The sequence below is a fragment of the Heterocephalus glaber genome, unplaced genomic scaffold (assembly GCF_053883595.1).
Source record: "Heterocephalus glaber isolate CG9 unplaced genomic scaffold, H.glaber_assembly_v1.0 deba00001610, whole genome shotgun sequence".
Lineage (NCBI taxonomy): Eukaryota > Metazoa > Chordata > Mammalia > Rodentia > Bathyergidae > Heterocephalus > Heterocephalus glaber.
Genome location: NW_028258381.1, coordinates 8893559 through 8907817, shown reverse-complemented (window position 1 = coordinate 8907817; position 14259 = coordinate 8893559). Strand labels below are relative to the sequence as shown.

General features: G+C 44.6%; 1 long non-coding RNA gene across 1 annotated transcript; it reads left to right on the top strand.

Annotated features, from left to right (window-relative positions):
• Positions 1-391: 391 nt before the first annotated feature.
• Positions 392-12849, top strand: LOC147822599 (uncharacterized). Its single transcript, XR_015445408.1, has 3 exons — positions 392-1123; positions 1466-1530; positions 12024-12849. It is a non-coding gene; the product is annotated as an uncharacterized LOC147822599 (long non-coding RNA).
• Positions 12850-14259: the final 1410 nt, after the last annotated feature.

The window sequence follows — 14259 nt, the reverse complement described above, 5'->3', positions numbered from 1 at the left end:
GGAGCAGTCTCTTGCTATTGAGTGCTCTCCACTATTAAAAGCTTCTATGAATTAAATCAGTGCTTACAGAATCTGCAATCGTTAATCAGAAAAGGAAACAAAATTTAACGAGATCTCTTCAAAAAAGGCTCATTATGATTTCTGTTTAGAAATATTTAGGTAACTGTGTTTAAGTGATGCTTCCATGCTTAAATCTTTGATCATTTTATCACATTGTACATTTTAAGAAACTCGATGTATTTTATATCTGAAAGGAATTGCAGTTGAACATGCATAGTGACCATTAACCAAAGTCTGATTTGGCAGTTCTCAAAGTTTGTACTTTTTTGGATTCTTTTAACCCCTTAGATTTTATTTATTATTATTCGTTCTATTAGAAATAAAAATATTTTCAAAATACTTATTTATAATTTATTGAAAGTTTACAATAATAAGGTCATTGTATGTTAACATAAAATGCATAGCTCAAAGAAAATAAGCATAAAATGCATATTTCAGTTCAAAACTGAAAGTATACATCCGATCAGAACAGTGCTCTGCTTTATATTTTTACACAATTTTGAATGCTGGTTTAAGACAAGCCCGCTGGGTCCTCCTGTGCACTTCTGCATTCCATGACTGGCCAGATGGTGTTCGGTTCAAACATAGGAAGGAAGCTGGGCTTGTGCACATATGTATTGGATAGGGAGAATTTTTTAATTAAGCTTTTTGTTTTGAGATAATTATAGATTCTCATGCAGATGCTGGAGAGGATGTGGAGAGATCACGCAGCCTTGGCCCGGCTCCACTCGGACAGCAGCATCTTGCCCAAGGGCAGCACCGCAGCAGCCCGGGCACGGAGGAGGGCGAGCTCGGTCTGCTTCTGCCACCACCACCACGCAGGCCCCCCGCCCTCCACAGCTAGGCTCACACCCTCCTCCGCTTCTGCAGCCAGAGCTGCTGTCCCCGCCTAATCATGCCGCATTAGGAACATTGTCTGAGGGGAACACAACCTTCTTGGACCGGCTGTGTTCACGCGGCACAGTCCCCCAGAGGGCGTCCGGGTTGCTGTGTGTGTTAATAGCTCCTTCTGTTTTCATCAGTATGTGCTTGCAGTACATGCAGTTTACAGACATCTCGGGGAGTACGTTCATGTGCACAATGCAACTGGGCTTTTTTTTTTTTTTTCTTAATCCCTTTTCCTTCCTCCTTCTAATTCCCTTTCCTCGTTTTCATTGTTGATCTTACTGATGGCGGGGGGCGGGGGGGCGTTGAATAGAATAAAAGCATGCCACATAGACAAACTTCGGCCCCTCCGTGAATAGCCCCTCTTCCCTGCTGGTATTATTCGGTGGTGTGGACTCAGCGTGGCTGGCTTTGAAAGACATCTGGCTTCTTCCCAGGCTTTACTCCATGGTAAAGCCACTAAAGGCGCGAGTGTGCTAGTTCCTGTGGGAACTGTGGAATCATGGGGCTTGCGTTTTAGTTTTCTAGAAATGGCCAAGGTCGGTTCCGGAGTGGCAGCAGCCTCGCGGCTCCGGACAGCAGCTGGTGAGTAAGTACCTTTCGTGTACCTCCCCTACACTGGTCCTGGTCAGTAGTTCCGTGTTCACAGCCGAGAGGAGCTGACGTGTGTCCTGTCATGGTCCTGACTGGTATTTCCCCATGGCGGAGGACACCTGACCCTCACGCAAGAGCCCTGCAGTGGGCGCCTCATCATGAAGCGGCCAGCCCTGAACTCTGCCCGTTTTTCAATTCATTGTTTCATTATTGTTGAGGGTAGAGGATTTTTAAGATATGACTTTTACTAGATATATGGTTTGCAAATATTTATTTCCAGTCTACAGCTTTTTAAAAATTCTCTAAACATGGTATTTGGCACAGAAAATAAGTTTTCATTTTGTTGGAATCAATTTTATCAATTTCATTTTCACGAATTCTTTGCCAAGTATCGGAATCTCCTTGGACTTTTACCTTTTCCGCTAATGACTTTTTGGTTTTACATTTTATACTTAGGTCCGTGACCTGCTTTAATTTAGTTACTTTGGTACATAGTTTTTAAAATATTAATTTTTGTATGGCTTCATATGGGATATAGGTCAAACTACTTTTCTTTTGGCCTTTGGGTGTCCAATTCTACAGCTGCCTTTGCTCCCAAGTTTCACTTCCTATTTGGAGGCCTGGCCGCACACGGCAGTGACTAAGGGGCACTGTCGCCGGGTCCTTGCCTGTTCCCGTGTCTGTTTCTCCCCTGCCACCACCCGCAGCCTTCACAGCAAGGAGGCTGATTTTCACACTTAACTCATTTTTTCTCAAAATTACTTTAGCTATTCTAATTTCTTTGTCAAAATTTTCAGCTATTGCAGTTAGTTCCTTTGGCTTTTCCTATAAATTTTATAACAATCTGTCTTTATTTTCAAAAAATGTCACTGATTTTTGCACAGGAATTGTATTAAATCTATCTTAAAAAGGCATCATTATCATGGAAGGGCTTCCCATATCTAACCATGGAAGAGTCCCCATTTCTTTAAATCTTGGCTATCATTCCCTAGTATTTTGTCATTTTTTAGCATACAATCCCTGTTTAAGTTTTGCTATATTTGCACCTATTTCATGTTTTCCACCATTTCCAGTGGTCTTGTGGTTTTAATTTCAGGATTCACATATTATCAGGCAACTGCAGAATCCCTTTACTTTGTGTCCTGTGACCTTGCTGAACTCAGTTGCTCTGGGAGTCCTTGTGTAGAGCTGCTGCTAGGGCTGCAAAGGCACCCACAATCATGGCATCGGCCAGGCCAGGTGGGACCCTTTCGTTTTTCCCTGTTCGACGTGTAGACTTTTTATTCCTGCCTTCTGTCCTGGGAGAGCTTCACTCTTGGCCCTTCACTAGGCTTCCTCTGGAGCCACCAGAAGGACTGGAGGGGCAGCACAGTGCCAGCCTTATGAGCAGAGACTTTCATCCTCGTTAAGCTTTTGGGGACCTGTGCAAATGAGGCTGCCATGTTTTCAGGGCTGCTTGGCTGGAGTGGAACTGGTTCTGTCTAAAAGTTTTATGTCTTGCTGAGCTACCCTATTCCTTGTGGTTTGCCTAAAACATCAGGCTTTGGTTAGGGTGACTTTTTGCCTATTCTGGCATCAGCTTGTCCATGTAAGAGAGACAAGAAGAGAATCCAGGGGACTCACTTCTGTGTTGTCCCCTAGGTCCCGAAATACCTAGCCAGCCAAGCTTTGCAACTCTTCCTAGGTTTGTTTTAGCATCATTCATGGCTTTCATGGATAGTTTGCACCTTCAGAAGGAAAGAGTTGTGGAAAACATGTCTACTCTACCTGTCCAAAAGAGGATGTCACAGAATCAAGGGTAATTTGAAAATAATTTTCTAGAAATAGATGCGGTTGTATTTTTCCCATTACTTTTTTTTAATCAAAGATGAGTCCAAGTAAAATAACCCATTTGGCAAATAACTTAGTAATATGACATGTAAGATGGAATGATTAATATTTTACTATCAATAGCTATTATATTTTAGTCCAAATTATTTCAGTAAGTGCTTATCTAAAGAGTAAAAATCCATTATACTTCAACAATCTGTTTTTTACATATTCTTCTTTGTACCCATTAGATAGGAGAATGTTAATTTGAATTTATGAAATTTATAGATAAAAGAAAACTGGATTTAAGAACATAATAATTTGGCAGAATTTGCTCATTTGAGAGTTTGTGCCACTCAGTAGCTGGCTTCTGGTTAGCATTTAGTCAATATGACAAGGTTATGCTGATTCTTAATCAACAATCACATTCAACACTTTGTGCTAGAAAGCTGATGATATCAGCAAAGCTATGAAACTTTTAAATGATCATTGTAATTGTGGCTAACATCATAAATTTTCAACACCTGTGCTTATATTTTAATAAAATTGTGATGTCAGTATGCATTTTAAAAATAAGGCAATGCCTCTTCATGATGCAAAATGTCATGTTACTTTCATGAAAGGGATCAGCACTGAACCAAATTCGCTGAAGATAGCAGCCATGTTACATAGGATTGCAATTGAACTTTGACATCTATCCTTTTAGTAGCACTTTAATTTTATTTCTGAACTGACCAAATAATATCCATGTATATTGGGACCTTTTCCCAAAACCTTGGAATTCTGCACATCATTTTTTACTTGTTATCCATGTTACATTCAGGCAAGCAAATTTCTTTCCGTGATTTTAGCCCAGGTTTACCCAAGAGGGAAGAGAAATGATATACTAATCAATAGGCAACACTGTTCCTACAGTATAATGATAAAAGTCCCTGGTATTTATGTTCATATAAAGAAAGAAACCTTTGCAATGTTCCCTGAGGAAACATTAAAAATAAAGAAAGCACAGGGTAAGACAAGAGTGCTGCAGAGGAAACAGAGAGAAGAAGCAGGTGAACTGAGGTGAGGAAACTCCTGGAAGAACAAGGAGAGGGGGCAAGGACTTGACATTCACATGCTCAACCCCGGGAGGAAACCAGGAATCAAACCTGGGCTGCAGGGGACTGAGAGGGAGGAGGGGAGGAGAGATCAGGTGAAGAGCAGAGCAGCGAGGGCAAACAGGTCGTCATTTGTACCCTAAAGTAGCAGTCGTGCCGAAATATGCTCTCCTTGGGGACCCCAGGGTAAGCTGCCAAAGGTCTGCTGCTCCCTCACACTCCTAGGAGAAGCGCTGGAGAAAGCACTGGAAGCTCAGCCTGTCCCAGCCTGTTTCCCTGCAGGATGTGCAAGGCTTTGGCCATGTAGGCCAGTCTCCCTGATCCAACGCCAGACTCCCCAGTGCCCTCCGTGCAGTGCGACCTGACTCTTGAACCTGAGGGCCATGAACAGAATTCATAGAACTCAGGTTGGTTCACAACCTGATTGCAGAGAAGGTTACACTTTCACTTTCAGTTAGTAACTTCATTTACCAAGTGAAGAGCAAAAGGGGTGATTAGGGGGCTTGAGCTTTTTGAAAGGAGCCCCCGTGCCTCCCTCATCCCCAGGCCTTCAGCCTCAAGGTCAGTGGAGACCAAGTGGAAGGGCTAGATGCCCTACTCAGCAAGGAGTGCCATACCACCAACACTGCCAAGAAAAATGAGCACAAGAAGCCGGAACTTCTAGAGTTGGGGAGTTTTGGGTTTTTTCTAACTACAATGCAGACAAAATAAAAGTGAAATTGAAAACCACTAATAGTAACCAGTAGCCAGGGCTTCTCTCACTCTGAAATGCAGCAGCAACGTTGTGAGAATGAGGACAGAAAATGGAGGCGTCAGCTGTCTTGTGCCTTGGGTGTGGACTCTCCCCAGGTGCTGGTGTGTCGGAGCTTGGTCTTGGTGTGGAGAGGTTATGCGGCTTCAAGTGGAGGCCTTAGGCCACTGGCCCCACACCCTCGGGACAAATCAGTGTGGTCCCCTGGAGCCTGCTCAGAAGTCAGGGGGTCATTGTGGAGGGAGAGGCCTGGCCCCTTCCTGGCTCATGGTGCTCTCTCTCCTGCCATGGTACCCTCCACCTGAAATGCTTCCAAGAGAGAGGTCAGTGCCACTGCCATGTCCTGGAACCTCCAACTCTGAGCTCAGTAAACCTCTTTGCTTTATTAAGTACTGAGCCCCAGGGAGTTTTACAGCAATGGAGAAGAGATTAGTCTACAGTGTTACCTCATGTTTTATGATACCAAAGAAGTCTAAATTCCCAGCGACCAGAAGAACAGGCAGCCATGGAGCAGTGAGGGAGCAGTTCCCCTTCGACATGCCTACCACAGTGTCGAAGTGCACTGGAGAGAGACCAACGGTGATTTATTCCACCCTTGGAGGCTCAAGTACTGTGAGAAATGTGTGCATACTGTGTACAGATTTTCAAGCACTGATTTTGTATACAAATTAGAGAATCCCTCATGTTCTGTGCAACAGTTTTATTTTTTATCAATGAACTGGGCAGTGAAGGGGAAAGATTAGGTCTGCATTCGTCAGCTTTGCCATCCCTGTGACACACCCGACATGCACACCTTAAAGAAGGGGGTCATTGTGAGAAAAGGTTTCAGGGGACTCGGGTCCTGGCTGACTCTGAGGCAGGAATGGCATGGCGAGGGGTTTGGCAGGGGGAGGCTACAAACCCTGCAGGGGCCAAAAGCAGAGCAGGAGTCAGAGCCAGTGAGGAAGGGGCCAGGAACCAGACTCAGTCCCCGGTCAGGTTGCTTCCACAACCCACAGGCCCACCCAGAGCGTCCCCCAGCAGTCCCCGAGATGGCCCCAAGCCAATCGGGTGACACAGTTCCGCTCACCCACAAGCACGTCTCAAAGCGGGGAGAGCTGTATCCCATACCGCTGTCACCCCCTTGGTGCAGACCAAGACAAAGGGACAGGGCCCACCATCTGCAGGTGCAGACCCCTGTTCTCTTTATGTTCTGTGAAGACACAGGCTGCTCGCTCCCACCAGGACTCGCAGTGGGCCTCCAGCCCAGCAGAGGGGCCTCTGGCCTCTCCTTCTTCCTTTCTGGAAGAGGAAGCCTGACAGTGACTTTTAGAGGGACATGGCATGCTGGGCTCTGGTGCAGCGCTGTTTCTTTCTGGTTGTTCCTGGTCCCTGGGAAGTTCAGGAAGGGCTGTCTCAGCAGGCCCATTCCTAGAAAATCACAAGTGAGTCTTTTCAGGTAATTCGGCGAGCACATTTCTCGCAGAGCATGCATCCCTCCATCATCAGGTGCGTCCTTTCTCTCAGAGCTACACCCTTACCGACTTCTCTTTGTAAAGTAAGATGAGACAGTCATTTACCTCACTCCACCTCCCTTTCTCCATGAAATGTGTGGGCTCAGCGAGTGTCCAGCAGCTCAAGCAGCACAATATTCCCACTGTTGAACAGGCACAGCCCAGGCCAAGCCCTGCCTGGACAGTGGGTGAAGAGCAGGCTCCACACAGTAGGAAGAACCTCCTGGAGACAGAGATGGCCAGGGGTGAAATGACATCCGGGAAGCCACAGCGTCACTTCTCTCCCTTGTCTTTAGGACTCCGTGCTCCACACCGAGGTTCCTGAGCCCCAGGACACACTGTCCTCCACAGTCCCAGCCAGTGGCTGACAGGGTGCGATGGTGCAGGCTGGGATCAGGCACAGGGCTGAGCAGCATTACTTTCCCTGTCCGGGTGGAGGATTATCCTGCTATTGGATCACGATTTCCCACCAGAGCCAAGACCCAGCACCCACCTACTGCTGAGAGAAGCAGAGCCTGGGGGACTCTGCCACAGGCACCCTCCCCCATTCCACCCTCGGGTTCCTCAGAGATTGTGAGTTCTGCCAGAGACACCAGAACTGGAACTGAAAGAGGACAAGATCTCAAGATGTGTGACCAGCCTGACCTTCCTGCTCAGCAGCTCAGGAACACACAGGAGATACAAGGCTGCCTGCTAGAAGAAAGCTGGAGCTGGCTCAGCCCTCTGTGGGCTCCTCATACAGGATGACCTCTGTGGACTTCTCTCACATATCTCCTGGTCCTTGGTTTCATCCACCTCCTAGAAATGTAGCTCTCAGGGAGTGTGGTCGGTGATTCATGTCTGTAACAGAGCAAGCTGGCCGTGCTCTAGGCCACCAGACAAGAGTACGGCCACCTCCCCAGTCCCTACCAGGCCTGCTTTCCCATTTGTGCTTTCTGTGTTTATTCCATTCTTCCCCAAGCAACCCTCCATCAAGGGCTGGAACTGTATTTACTCCTCAACCGCAGGACCTGATCAGACCCTCCTTTGCCTTCCTTTTCCTTCTCCTCTTGTTGCCCATACCCCTTCTCCAGATGCCAGAAATGCACATGCAGCACCTGCAGAGCCCCTCTGAGCAGCATAGGTCACTGGAGTGACCGTATCTGGGCCGTCATAATGCTCAGTCCCAATTATTCTTCCTATAATAAGTATAACTCTGCCACACCCACTGCTGACTGAACACACTGCTTCCTGCTAGAAACTTGGGTATGGGGGTAGAACCTGGGACCTCATGCATGAAAGACAAGTCTCTATGGCTGAGCTACACCCCAGTCCTAGGAGGTATAAGTGAACAACTCAAACCTCGATACCAGAGCACATGTCCTGCGGAGGGCTAATGCACTCTCCCTGTCCCCCAAACCCCAGGTGTCCTCCAGAGCTACTGGGGAGGTGTCCTCAAGACTGGAATGTTCCGTACCTTTCTACAAGTGGCAATGTAGAGGCCTCAGACAGAGAAGGAGTTATAGGATCAATTCACAGAGTCAATCTCACCACTCTGGACTTCAGAAATACTGCCTTGCTGAGCCCAGCCAGTACTCAGATATAAGAGATCAGTTGAAGCCATTAATTTTTGATGTGATTGACAGAACTTGTGAGATAAGAAGAGCTAACTGATACAGGAGGCAATGTGTGGAAGAACAGGTGGTGAGTGGAGAAGGGAAAATGGGCCGAGGTGAGCAGGTGGATGTGCACATCCCCCCACACGAAGGAGAAGTGAGGTCATGCTGCGGACTGGCAGGTGGTGTGATGTGCCAGATCGAAATGGCCCCAAACTCTCATAAGTTGAAAGTGTGTCTTCCTATGTCCCATCATCTATCTTTCATTTTGCTGTTTATACTTTGAGATTCTCATGTGAGAGAAACCATGATATTTTTAAGCTTGTGTTTTGACTTATTTGGCTTAGCATTTTGGTCTCAAGGTGCACCCACTTCCCTACAAACGACTCCAGTATATCCTGTAGGAAATGAGTTAGAGAGGGGAGAAGGGAATGAACAAAGAATTAAGATGTATTATGTCCATGGAATAACTCCCCACAAGAAACATAATCATTAATTCTGCAAACATGTAAAAATAAATGAATGAAAACCAGACAAAACAAATGATAAAGCACATGGGGCAAAATGTTAATCAGCAATGAATGTAGATAGAAGGACCCTGACACTCTATATGTAGAACTGTGTACATCTAAAATTATATCAATAAAAATTTAAAAATGAAAATTTATCAACTAAAAACACAGGTGACTGGATCATGGAGGCAGCATAATCATCAGTGAATTAATTCATTGATGTGTTTATAACTGAACTTCTTGGGGTACAGCCTGACTGGAAAGGGGAGTCACCACTGGGGTTGTGATTCTGGATAGGGGATCTCTGTCCCCAGCTCCTCCTTCTCTCTCTGCTTCCTGGATGCCCTGTGTTGAGCGTCGTTGCTCCGCCAGGTGCCTCTGCCATGCTGTTATACCTTGAGCAGCTGACCAGACTGAAACTGTGAGCCAAAATCAACCTGTCCTCCTGTAAGTTGCAGACATTGAGTGTTTTGTCCCTGCAAGGAGAAAGTGATTAAGACAGACAGTGTCAGACGTCACTTAAGATCCCCACCCAAGGCAGCAGAAGGCAGAATGTTTCCATCGCCTCCCACTACCCGTTGGTAGAGGGTGCCATCTTCCCAGAGGACTAACTTCCTCATCCCTGGGCCTTTCCAGGGAGAGTGACAGCGTGCACTCATGGTTTTGGACTGGCAGGAGCACAGGACACGCGCGTGGCCATGGCGTGGGCAACGCCAGCCACCCTCCCAGGGAGTTCGCAGGTGTGGTCCCCAGGGATGCCTGAAACAGAGCTCTGGTCAGGGCTTGCTTCCTGCTGGAGAAGCCAGAAAGGACCTTGAGACGTTTAACCTGCTCCACTGACACAGTGATCTTGGATCCTAGAGTGAGAGAGAGAATGAGACAGCTCACCAGATATGTCTCATGAAAGCAGGATTTTCTTCTACATCTGTGGAGCAAAGAGCCCACCAGGATTTCTCCTGGTCTGTCTGCACTCTGGGCCCCGAGTCCACATTCCACAGATGGCAACCAAGTCTTGTGCGAGGACTGAGATCGCATCTCAAGGGGATGTGCCAGGCTTCAGCCGAGGGCTGCGAGTGGCACCCAGAAGCCAGGCATCACATGGCGCACAACAGACAGCAAGGACAGGAGCTAAGTTAAGGAAAAACAGCAGCAAACTAAAAGCAGAATTAACAAAAATGAAGTCCAAATTGGAAGTAGTTGATCTTGTTCAGGGCTTAATCAGTCTTGGGACCAAAAAATGTTACTTGAGATTGTCCCTCTTCTCCTCCTCTTCCTTCTTTTTCTTTTTGTTCTTCTCATTCTTCCTTCATCATTCTTTTTATTTTTCTTCTCCTCTCCTTCTTCCTCTTCCTCCTCCTCCTTTTCCTCTTTCTCTTCCTTTTCTTTTTGACTTCTCCTGCCTCCTCCTCCTTCTTCGTATTCTCCTTTCCCTCCTCATTTTTACTCCTCCTTCTTCTTTTCTTCTTTGTAATCATCATGAACTACAAAGAGATGGTAGAGATAATTTTGAAATATGAAACCTGTGGAGAGTAGCACTTCACAGGAGAGGAACACTGGGCAAATTAAACCCAAGAGTGAAACTATTTTTGCATAACTAATAGGCTCAGTTTGCATGCCCCACTGCTGCCCCAGCACTGGCCAGGGTGGACACAAGGGGCCGATCTTCAGAGCGTGAAGGCTCAGACAACCTTCTCCTCATCTTGGTCTTCTCATCTGTACTTTCACTGGAGAAACCCAAACTATAAATGATCTAAAGAGCAAAGTGAAAGCTGGGTGATAGGAGACAGGAGATGGACTCTCCGGAGGAGGGAAGAGGATGGAGGGCCAGGGAGTGAACATGACCAAGATGCAATGGGGTGTCTGCCGGCTCCTCAGGACGGTGCAGTGCTGTGTCTCAAACACTCACCAGTGAAAGAGAGATGTTAAACAGATTGAAATCACATGGAGTGCAATGCAGAGGCAAGTGCACACTTCCGCCCAGAGGTGTCCCTTTGTTTCCAGACAAGTGGACACAGTGACCAGGAACACAGGAGGCCTTGCTTCTGGGCTGGGTGTGGAGGACGGGACTCTCACAGGAGCCTCCCTCCGTCAGTGTGCCTGTGTTCAGGCTCAGCTCCCCACCAAGGGGCGTTTTGGGGCCAAATCTCTTCTTGTGAATATTTTGGCTTCTATTCAGATTTTTAACACAGCTCACTTCTTACATTTTGTTTGCTAGAACTTTTATCAATGTCTTACTTCACATAATCCTTTATTATTCCTCATAAAATTACCAACCCTTGATATTTGTTTAGCTACCTTACTGTGGCTATGAATTTCCCAAGGTGGCTACCTATGCACAAAGAAATATTTATCTTGCTATGCTCTAATTTGCCACCCTCTTAATTCCCCTCAGTGTCTCCATGATGAACTTTATACACAGGAATTTGGAACGGCCTCCCATCACTCAGTGGTCTTAACTCACTTCACATTTCCAACAGCATGTATACTCTTGCCAGCCGCTGGAATCCTGCCCTAGACCTTAGCAGATTTAAATGCCAGATTTTAAAGCCACAGTAAAAATATTTCATCAACACATGTTTTATAAGTGTTTGAAATATCCTGGGTCTTTTTTTGACATATTATACACATTTTGTTTAAGCACATTAATACATGAGATGATTCAACTAATTGTTCATTTAGATGTGAAATTATGCTAAAAATAAACAGATTTACACTACATTTTGAAAAATTATTTTCATATAATTTACATAAGCTCTTTTCATCTTGGCTTCATTTTTTACAAATTATCATAACTAATAGGAAATAACATTTACGCCTAAACTTTGAACTATAGCCATTTCTTGTGATATTTTTTCTCAATTATTTAGTTTTCCTATCTTCTTATAATAATTTTTATTATTTTAACTATGTGCTTAAGGTATCTGTAAAAGTTTTTAAATAATGCCAATTTTAATTTTGTGAAAATGTTATATAAATTGATAATTATTTATAATTCTTTATCTGTACAAATTATTAGTGGGGATTTTCTTATTTTTTGGTAGTTTTCGCATCTTTCATGAGGTATAATTCCAGTACCATTCTACTTATCCATGGTAAGTCTACTGCTCAGTGGATTTTGGAGGATTCAAGGACTTGTGTAGTCGTGACTGTAATCAATTTAGGCCCACTTCCCTTGTGCTGAGAAGAAATCCCATAGTGATTAGCAACCACTTCTTATTTTTCTACAGGCCCCCAGAGGGCAGAAGTCTGTGACAATGGACGGGGTTCATCCTGATGTGAGGAGGTGCTGGGGCTCAGGAGATAGCAGCCTCAGAGGTGAGAGAGGAGGAGCTGAATTTCCCCACAGAGCTCCTGACTCTGCGGCTCTGCCCCTGGCATGCGTGTGACCTTCAGGGCTAGATGCCAATCATCCTGTACTAAGTTACAAAATGTGTAGTGTTTTGTTGCAGCAGCAATGGAAAATTAATACATGAGTGTATAGTAATAAAATTGATTTTTGTATAATGATCTTTGATCTTGCAACTGTGTTGAACTCTTTTCTAATAGCTTTTTAGGGTGTTCTTCAGTGTTTATAAACAAGACTCTGTCATTGGAAAATAGATATAATTTTATCTCTTCCTTTCTAACCTGGATGTCTTTTACTTGAGTATCATCCTGTCTAGAACTGACAAAGTCAGCAAACAAATACTGCTTCATTCAAGTCTGGATCCCATAGGCCACAGTAGGAGCAGAGGGTGAGGCACAAGCTATAGACAAAATAAATAGTGTGTGTGCAGGCTTTAGGAATATATGTGTGAGACTCATTGAAGGTGGTTGGTAATCAAGACAACAATTTTCACCGAGAAGGATGAAGTAGGTCAAAATTTGAAAGGGATACATACTTTGTGTCTAAAATGTATCAACTACATTATAGTTTTGGCATTTATTCTTATACAGTTCCTGTAGAATGTTCACGTTTTCTTAGTTCAGCTCTGTTCATGTGATAACATTACAGGTGTTGCTTTAAAAAATCTGTTCTTGGTTTCTATTTGTATCCCAATGAGGCTCATTAGTTATTTGATATCTTAAAGTAAAAATTTTTCAAAAGCTTTAGATATAACAAAGGATAGAATACGATGAGAGAACACTGTGTATTTCAGTTAATGATTTTCCCAAAGTCAACTGCCACATGGGAAAAAAGCAGATGCCCTCAGTGCAGAATCCAGAATCGACACCCCCCTTTGCCACCGTCCATGGCTCTGTGGGCTGTTTTCACGCGTGTGTGGTGGAGGGAAGGGTTGGGGACGTTAACCAGCACTGCAGTAAGTGACCTTCCAGCACCTTCCACGCCATCCACTGTGCATAAAGCTTGGGGAGCACTGGGCACGGGGCTGTTGGAGGCACCTCTCCCGGGGATGTGCGGGCCATGGGGGAAGAGCTTCAAAAACACACAGAGAGCAGGACCAAGCATCGAGCCCTCTGCGCCCCCCGCCCAGGTTCCTGGTGCTTCATATGGTAAGACACAGGCTTTCGTGTGTGCTGAATGTGAAACTAGAGGGTAACAGGCTCGCTAGAATGGGATACCTCTCTCTCTTCCTCTCTTCCATGTTCCATGCGAATACTTTTGCCAGTCAAGAAATCCAGGCAGAATACAGTGCAGTAATGCATATTTTGAGGTGCTTTACAGTGTGGTCCTTTGGCTCTTCACTGTCCCTTGGCTTCAAAAGGCCTTCGTGGTTTGGTCCCCACCGAGTAGTAGCTGTGCGTCTTTATACCTTTTTTATCACTGAAGTTTGCCCTCCTGCTCTCTAAAATAGCGAAAGTAACTCCAACTTTACCTACATCTAGGACGTTTGTAAAGATAAAAGAAGTTATGCATTTAGTGCCTTGTGAACGTTAAGTGTCTCCAGTATTAGGTGTTACAGAAAATAGCTGAATAAAAGAGAATAGATTTTCGGTGAAGACAAAGTCAGTCCCACAGTAAGAAGAACACACAGCTCCACAAGACCACATTAGGAAAGAGGACAGCGAACATTTTCTCTAGATTAGATGTGGATGGTATTTTAAAATGACTTCAGCACTGTCTAATCCATGTATATTTTAAATAAGCCATTTCATTTTAGAAATAATTGTTCTTGTTAAAAAACATGAAAGATACAAAAAACTTTACATAATAAAATTCTAACATCTATAACTAAGTACTAATTTAAACTATTAAAGCTTCTTATGATTTACATGCATTTTTACATGTATATACTATTAAGCTACTTTCCCAACTGTTTAAATATGGGCTTCCATATTTAGAGACCCTTTGTAAATATTATTTAATGACTACAAACAATCTCACAATGCACACACTTTTCTGGTGAGTTTTGCTTAATACCAGTCTGATCTTGCTTAAGCTGGCTTTCAAATTTCAGACGATTTATTTGACCTTAGCCCACTTTTCTCCTCCCAACCTTTCTCCTCATGACTCCTTGTTAT